Consider the following 9,485-nt stretch of genomic DNA (forward strand, 5'->3'; position numbering starts at 1 on the left):
CCCCTGTGATTGGACTTCGGTCCCTGTGATTGGACTACGGTCCCTGTGATTGGACTTCGGTCCCTGTGATTGGGTTCATCACCCCTGCGTACCAGATTTCTGTGTTTTGACCTCCGACTGTGGTTGGGTTTGGTATGGTGAATTGGTATGAGGTTTGGAGGTTGGAATTGGGAGTTCTTTCTTGGTTTATGTGTTCATGGGTTCCTTGTGTATATTCGATTGATACCCTATGGTTCTCGATTATGTTTGATTGGTTTCCTTATGATTGTTGTTCAGTTGGTATCTCGTTTATGGATTGGTTGTTGCCTTGTACTCTCGCTGATGAATATTGGCTTGTTTGGATGAGTCTTGGTTTATGATTCGTTCAGTTTATCCTTGTTGAGTATCCGTTTTGAACTATTGAACAGTTTGTTGGTGTTTATATTCTATATGGGTGTGTAAACCTATTTACAACTTATATGTATATCTATACTTCCTTGCGGGTGTGAATGGTGGTTACTTAGCAGTCTTTTGCTAATGGTTCTTTGTGTGTTTTCCAGGTTTGCCTTAAAGTCTTTGCGTGAGCGCGATAGAGATACACCCGTATGAGGAGGCTTAGATAGTGGTTATGTTTTAGATTTATGCTTTGGCCTGTGAGCCATTTGAGACTTTATAAACTCTCGACTAGTGTTTGGATGTTTTGAGACTTGACTTAAAGATTATCGTTTATACAGTTCAGCTTTTATGGTTAGCCTGTGCATCTAGGCTGTGTTATCTTACCTAGATGTGGCATGACGCCCCTTAAGTTTTAAATTCGCTTCCGCTATGTTCTGTTTGGTTGAGTTAGGCAGCTGTTGTGTTGAGATTTTATCTATCTCAGCCTGTGTGAGGTTAGGGGTGTCACAAGTCACCCTGCTGATCAAGTGATTGGAGATGTACGTGATAGAGTTCGGACCAGATCAACATACAGAGAAAGCATGTTTGCTTGCTTTCTATCTCACATAGAGCCTAAGGTGATCGATGAGGCTCTATGTGATCCAGATTGGGTGCAAGCCATGCAAGAGGAAATTCATCAGTTTGAACAAAACGATGTTTGGGAACTAGTTCCGAGACCTCATCATCAGAATGTCATTGGTACAAAGTGGGTTTTCAGAAACAAGATGAATGAGGATGGAGTCATTGTTAGGAACAAGGCCAGACTTGTTGCCAAAGGCTATTGTCAGGAGGAAGGAATAGATTTTGATGAAACCTTCGCTCCAGTGGCACGTCTCGAAGCCATACGCATCTTTCTCGCATATGCCGCCTTCAAAGACTTTAAAGTATATCAAATGGATGTCAAGAGCGCTTTTTTGAACGGACTTCTCGAAGAAGAGGTGTACGTTGAACAACCTCCGGGTTTCTTGAAGGACGTGGGAGCTGACAAAGTATACAAGTTGAAGAAGGCACTTTACGGCTTAAAACAAGCTCCGAGAGCTTGGTATGATACCTTATCCTCTTTTCTACTTCAGTGTGGGTTCACCAAAGGCCTAGTGGACAAAACACTGTTTAGAATTAAGAATGAGGATCACATCTTATTGGTGCAAATCTATGTGGACGATATCATTTTTGGAAGCACCAATCCAGACTTGTGCGAGAAGTTCTCCAGGTTGATGAAAGGAAAGTTCGAGATGAGCATGATGGGAGAACTCAACTACTTCCTTGGACTGCAAGTGAGACAGCTTAAGGAAGATATCTTCATCAATCAGGAGAAATACACCAAGGATCTGCTCAGAAAATACAACATAGAAGGGAAATCCTCAGTCAAAGTACCCATGGGAACCTCTCTACGCATCAATATCGATAGTGAAGGTCGAGAGGTCGATCAAACTACGTATCGAGGTATCATCGGATCTCTTCTTTATTTAACTGCCAGTAGACCAGATATATCCTTTGCAGTAGGTGTATGCGCTAGATTTCAGGCAAGTCCTAAGGAAAGTCACTTAAATGCATCTAAAAAGATCCTTAGATATCTCAAAGGTACGCAAAGTGTTAGACTTTGGTACTCGAGAGGTGGATCTTTCGAACTTATGGGTTATTCAGATGCGGACTTTGCCGGTTGCAAAATAGATCGAAAGAGCACATCAGGGATATGTCAGTTTCTAGGTGGAAGACTTGTCTCATGGTTTAGCAAGAAACAGCATTCGATAGCTACAAGCACCGCTGAGGCAGAATATGTAGCAGCAGGAAGTTGCTGTGCTCAGGTTTTATGGATGAAGCAACAACTACTGGATTATGGTGTTGAATGTAAAGAGGTTAGGATTATGTGTGATAACACCAGTGCTATAGCTATTACTCAGAATCCAGTGTTACATTCAAGGACAAAACACATTGATATCAAGTATCACTTCATCCGAGACCATGTTGAGAAAAAGGATATAACTTTGGAATATGTTGCAACTGAGGAGCAACTAGCAGATATTTTCACAAAAGCATTGTGTGAAAATAGATTTTCTCAACTAAGGTTAGAATTGGGAATGATAGAATTGGGATGAATGATCAAATCTTATCTTCTCGTATTTAGTGCCATGAACTGTTTCGCATGTGAGGAGCGGTTTCATCAACTTTATGGCAGCTTTGGAGTTACACAGCATTGAATGGTCATTCATATGGCATCCCGTGACTCAACAGTGGTAATCTTTTGGGCTATAAATAGAGCGTTTCCTTCAGCAGTTTATGTCATCGACTTCTTCATGGGGAAGAAGAAAGGAAAAGACGATGTACCGTTCCGGTATAGAGGAAGGAAATCAGCAACCAAGTCCAAAGACTTTCAAGGAGAAAACTATCCAGAATCAACGAAGGGTGAACAGATTGCGGAGCTTCCTGATAATCCAAGCAAGCATCCTATTCCCATCCAAGGTGAATGGATCCCCAAATGCGAGGAGATCCACAACGATGGGATACTGGAATCAGGAGAAGAGTCCCGTATAAGTGGAACTCCTACAGCTGCACATTCTGGTAAAGGAACTCCCTCAACCAAATGGAGAACCAAGGGAAGGGGAGATGAAACCTGTGAGGAAGGTAGCAGCAGAGAGAAGGACAAGAAGGAGTAGCCACCTCTAGTTATGTTATTAGGATAAATAGGACTTTAGATGGCTAGTTCTTGTTCTAACGATTAGATTCCTATTAGGCTGTCCAAGGCCAAACAAAAGTTTCTATGGAATCTAATAGGATATTGATTTATATGTAATGCTTTCGAAAATCACTAAATGAACTTAAGGAAATGTTCCAAGTGATATCTTTTGATGAATGAATCTTGTCTCCGTATCGCAATCTATGTTCGAAAGGTGATTCGAGAGGTACATGTTCAGTTTGCCTATTTGTGTTATGTCTCGAAGAAGGGTAGTTCGAGAGATCACTTCGAAAGATACCAAACTGACCATCTACGTATCTCTAAATGGAGGAATAAGGAGGGTTAGGGATCGATCACTCAGGGGGAAGATCCTTAACCACAGGAATGCTTAGATAGAGGAATAAGGAGGTTTAGGGATCAATCACTCAGAGGGAAGATCCTTAAACTAGCAAAATCGAAAGTTTACCTTCGAGAGGTAAAACTAATGAGCTCAACGGATATATGTGGAACAGCTAACTTTGGACATTAATGTTAGCCACGTGGTCTTCGGTTATTGACGGTTTTCCGTTCTTAAAGGCACTATCTTGATGAGTGGGAGCATGCTTATATAAATATCATCTCTTTATATCCCACTATCCAAAACCGTATTATATCTTACCAAAATACCCTTACCATACCTTACATACATAATCGTTATAAAAGGGTATTTCTGACCTTTCAATTCTTTTAAATTAACCGGATCCCTTTTTTGGGTCAAGCTCTTAACCCTACCCATATATCCAACCCGAATCCACATGATATAAAAGCCAATTTCTTCTTCCTCACCCGGATTCAAGCTCAAACCGAATACCCAAAACCCCCAAATCCTAAACACTGAACACAATCCCTCCAACACCTCAAACAATGGCATCTGAATCATCATCATCATCTTCCGATGAATACCAGAGGGAGCTGGAACACATACGCTCTCAAATAAAACAAGTCAAGGCGGGGAGTATCCTTGACAGAGATGGTTTCGTTGCTCACTCGACGAACCCATCGATGGCGGAGAAAGTCCTGAAGAAGTTCGAAAAAGCAGGACTTATGAAATACATGACACACGACTACCAAACCATTCATGAACTCAACTTCACTGAATGGTTCGCGAATGCCAAGGTCACGAAGGGCAAAATAGAGAGTCGGTTCAATGAGATCCATATCACGACCTCTGTTGGTGACCTCAGAGCAGCATTCGACTTCGCGACGTCGGAGGAAGCAGTCCAGCACCTCTCGGATTACGACTTGGACAAGCAAGCTTTTTGGGATAAAATCCGACTGGAGACTGCACCGCCCAGAGCATCCTCTGCCCTACGCAAGTTCCACCTAAAGGAGAGGTTTGCTCTTGCTGCCGACCTTATCATGAAATTTGTGTTGGCAAGGTGTCTGGAACTGATGAGATTAATCTGGACATCCTCAAAATCCTCCACGCCATCTGGAACAACAACAAAATGGACTGGGCACATATCATCTTCAATTTCCTTCAACAGCAAGTGCAGAGCTCAGTCTCCAACACCAACCTGACGATCAGTAAAAAGGTTGGTTTCGGTTTTATTGTTCAATACCTTTTAAGTTTGAAGGGCTTAGAACTGAGGGAAGGGCGAGAGGTTCATCGAAATACCTATATGGGTAGGACGAAATCTCAAGCTCCAAAGGCTAAAGGTGCTAAGGTTACACCTTCTCCCTCAAAGCCTAAAGGAAGGGGTAAAAGGAAAGCCCCAGCTAAGGAGAAGGAATCTGATGGTGAGCCTCTGGATACCCTGGTCAAGAAGGTTGCCTTGCCAAAGAGGGCTAAAAAGGCCAAAACTATCACTCAAATTCGAGAGGTAACACCTTCAGCAATCCAAGTACCATTCGAAGACAGGGCATAAGCCCAGGGGGAACCTCAGGCTACACTGGCCACTGAGGTTGAGAGAATGCCCCCTACCAGGTCCCTGTCAGGAGCTCTCTGTGTTGATCTACATGCTGATGATGGTGCTGGCCTTGCTGATGAATTCTTGGCTTTACCTCGAGAGGAAGCTCGAGAGATTGAAGGTACTGGGATCAGTGATCCAGTACACACAGATGTTGAGGAACCACGAGACGTGGTTCGAGAGATAACAGTGGAAGCTGCATCGGCAACAGAAATCCTGTCTACTAACTCTGATGAGCTGAATGCTGAAATCACTTCTCAGTTGGATCAAAGTACTGAAAATATGTCTAGCTTGGATGACTTCTCCAGAGTGCTTCGATGGATCAACTGGAGAACAGGTCCGATTGATCAACTGGTTTCGAGAGCAGCAGATATGGTGGCTGAGGAGGACTTTGCTTTAAATTGGTTAAACCTCACTGCAATCCCAACCAATGAACTTCTGAATCTTGCCCATGAGATGCACGTGACCAGAAGAAATCTTGGTCGATCTGACAAAGGAAAGGGCATAGCTGTTGATGCGCAAGAAGCTGAAGCCGAGCCTGTAGTGGATCCTGAATTAGAAGCTCAATTTCAATAAGATATCAAGCTCGCCACTGCATTATCCTTGGGACATCAAGTAGAGGATACGAGAGGTCCAGGAGAGACCTCTGGGATTGCTCGAGATGATTCTGAGAACCCAATACCAACAGCCGCAATCCCCTTGTCCCAAGTAAATTTCTCTGCTCTGGACGAACAGGTAGCAGCTTCGAGAGGTGAATCCGAGACCTCTGAAGCACTTGAGGTGGCCCCTAACACTGTTCTTCTTTTGCCACCACCTGAGTCAACACCCTCGAATGACACCGATGAAGCACAGATAGTTCGAGAGGGTGATATTCCGTTGCTCCAACTCCCAGGTTTTCCCATCGCTATGGAACTGCCTTCATCATTCCTACTACCAGCTGACACAGCAGCTAGGATGGTCGAAAGAGAAAGGTGGAGTGCACCAACTGCTCCTGAAACAATAGTAATTCCTGACTCACCTGAGCAAGCTGAAGTGCGATCTGATGAGCAACGAGAGCAGAATGTCCAAAGTCCTGCTAGTTCGAGAAGTACTGAAGAGGACGATGCAACCATCAAAGGTGGAAACAGGGAAGCACCTGTCGAAACTTCGTCTCAAACTTCACTAGCAGATGACCAAGTTCCCAGCACTGATTCGAGAGGTGAAGCTGAGGGGGAACCTTCATTGGATGGAAACCGGGAAGCGTCCAATACCGAAGATCCCTCCCTGGCTGATCCAATCCCAACAGTTGCTGAAGCTAAGGCTCCAGGTTCGAAAGGTGAAGAGCAAGAAGTGATCCATCCCTCAGGTGGAAACCGGGAAGCACCTGATATGGAGCTACCTTCGAGCTCTGATCCCTATGTCCCTGATGGCCCTCAGAAGCTCAATCGAGAGGTGGACTCGCAAATGCAAGTAATGGGTGGAAATCTGGAAGCACCCAAGTCCCCTCCGACTAAAGGTACTTCTTCTCCTTCAACTTCTGATTATGATCAAACGGCCGAACAAGCTTTCATTGGCGAGGTGCGTCAATTCATGGCCGATCACTCTCAGAAGATGGCTCAGATCGAGTGCATACTGACCATTGTTCGCAACGCTGCAATGCCTGCGGCTGGCACAAGTGAATCTCAAGCCAGCCATGACGAACTTCTCGAACAGGCAGTATGGGCTGAGGATGCAGCACGGAAAGNTCAAACGGCCGAACAAGCTTTCATTGGCGAGGTGCGTCAATTCATGGCCGATCACTCTCAGAAGATGGCTCAGATCGAGTGCATACTGACCATTGTTCGCAACGCTGTAATGCCTGCGGCTGGCACAAGTGCATCTCAAGCCAGCCATGACAAACTTCTCGAACAGGCAGTATGGGCTGAGGATGCAGCACGGAAAGCTGCAGATGAAGCTGCTGTAGCTCGAGCAGAGGCTGCAGGTGCGAGAGCTGAATTAGCTGAGATACGAGCAGAGCTTCGAGCATTCCAATATTCCAGTGAGCGACAGGACGTGATGAAAGCACTACTCGATGATCTGTCGAACCAAGTGCCTGCCCAACTTCAAGCACTATTCGAAGGCATGTCCACCCTCCTTTCCCGTGCCGATGATGCCACCAAGGGGGAAAATAATACTCAGGGAAGGACATCAACAACTAGCAAGAAAAAAGCAGCAAGTGAACCAGCTGGACCTCCTCCAAAAGTTCCAAAGTCATTGAGCAAACAACTGGAGGAAGCGAAAAGAGCAGAAATCTTAAGGGTCCAGCATACACTGGAAATGGAAAGAAGGAGACAAGAAGACAGAGAAAGGAGAAGAAAAAGAAAAGAACAACAAACGGCCAAAGAGAAGAGAGATGAGCTAGCAAGAAAAGGGCAGCAAGTGAACCAGCTGGACCTCCTCCAAAAGTTCCAAAGTCATTGAGCAAACAACTGGAGGAAGCGAAAAGAGCAGAAATCTTAAGGGTCCAGCATACAGTGGAAATGGAAAGAAGGAGACAAGAAGACAGAGAAAGGAGAAGAAAAAGAAAAGAATAACAAACGGCCAAAGAGAAGAGAGATGAGCAATTTATGAAAAACTTTAAGTCAGGGTTCAAAGATGACTCAACTGAGTACCTAAATGGAATCATAGTAAGTCTTCTTGCCAAAACTGACTTATCTCTTCATAGCGGCCTTAATCCTCTCGAATGCATTGAATGGTGGAGAGATGGGGTGATTGAAGGCAGCTTCATAGGAGAAGCTTTTATCAATTACCTTCACCTGGACGTATCAGATAAATATCTAAAGCAGGTGAACTCCAAGGACCCCATCAAGACACGATCAACCATAAACGAGAAGAGGAAAGTAGACAAGTAGTAAGCTCTCGATGTCTACATGCATTCGAAATTCATGTTGTTCGTTATCTTCTTTCTTTTCTGTTATTTCATGTAAAACATTCCCTTATATTAATGTATATATCTTTTGCTGGGGGTGTTGCGTGAGTTCTTACTTCATGTTTTAGCAGATTAGCTCACTTGTCAAACTTACCGTATGCGCTGAAAATAAAATCCATGATCTTTTCTTGCTAATCAGGCATACAAGTAAGTATAAGTGTTGGCATCATCAAAAAGGGGGAAATTGTTAGGAACATAATGTATTAGATTTTGATGATACCAAAATGTATCTTAGAATCCCCTAAGTCTCGAAAGATAGGAATCAATGTAAGTTCGACAAGTAAACTAAGAGCGAAAATACAACCGGGTAACTTGAGCTCAACTCGGAAAATATTTAAGCTTAAGGTAAACTTGTGTGAACATCTTAGAAAGTCTCGTGTTGTAATCTTATAGATAGATCAGAAGAAGGCACGGGACGACACTGGAGGAATAAGGGTCTGCGAGACATCAACTAAGTCTCGAGACATAAGCAGAGTCCGAGAGATAGGATCTCTCGGTACAACAACTCAGTTCGAGACATAAGTAGAGTTCGAGAGATAGATCTCTCGATACATGGGGATCAAGACATCAAACAATCGAGACATCAATCTTGGTCTCGATAAACTGATATTTCTCCAAAAGACTAAATGACGGTCAGGAAGCATGAATAAAGTTTGGAGAAGAAGAATATCATGGAGATTTATTAAGGAGGTGCCAGAAGTGGATGCCACATCAGAATTCCACAACAAACGGATAGAAGGTGCACTAATCCAAAGTCGGTCTTATTCCCTAGAACGAGGATCAATGGGAATTTGAAAAGAGTAACTTTTACCAAAAGTAGCAAGTGGAGCATGGACTCAAGAAAGTGGATTACGGAATATCCACTACCAAACAAAAGGTTCAAGTTACAAGACCACCACTCCATGAAAAATGCTGAAAAGATGCAAGTCCCATACACAGCATGGGAGACAAATTTCAAACGGAATAATTTTCCCTCCAACGGAATTATTCCTTAACTCTCATATAAAAAGGACGTGAAGACACAAGTTAAAAGGGGGAAGTCTTGGTCAGAAGAAGTGAGTTCATTCTGAAAATCTTAAGAGGTGTCTATTTCAAACGTTCAAGTGCTAGTGCTCAATCCGGAATATCATCCTGATATTCAAAATAGCGAGATAACACATATTAGTGTTTGAGAGAGTTACAAAGCTTAAACTGCTACATATCTAGAAGGTGACCGAAGCTGCTCTACATTGAAGCTGATTCAACGATAGCTTGTGGTCAGATTGGAGCTTGTTACATTCAACCGTGACAACCAAAGGTCCTTGCTTTGGATTAAGCAAGAAGAGGCGGAGTAACCTGGCAGCTGTCTAGTGAAGATCCTGAGGCTTGAGGCGGGCTTGGTCATCAAAGCTCAAGTGCTCGAGAGGTGGAGTAAATGGAAGCGGGGAGAAAAACCTGAGGAGAGGCGGAGTAACCTGGGAGCTGTCTTGTGAAGATCCTGAGGCTTGAGGCGGGCTTGGTG

The sequence above is a fragment of the Ipomoea triloba genome, chromosome 5 (genome assembly GCF_003576645.1).
Source record: "Ipomoea triloba cultivar NCNSP0323 chromosome 5, ASM357664v1".
Lineage (NCBI taxonomy): Eukaryota > Viridiplantae > Streptophyta > Magnoliopsida > Solanales > Convolvulaceae > Ipomoea > Ipomoea triloba.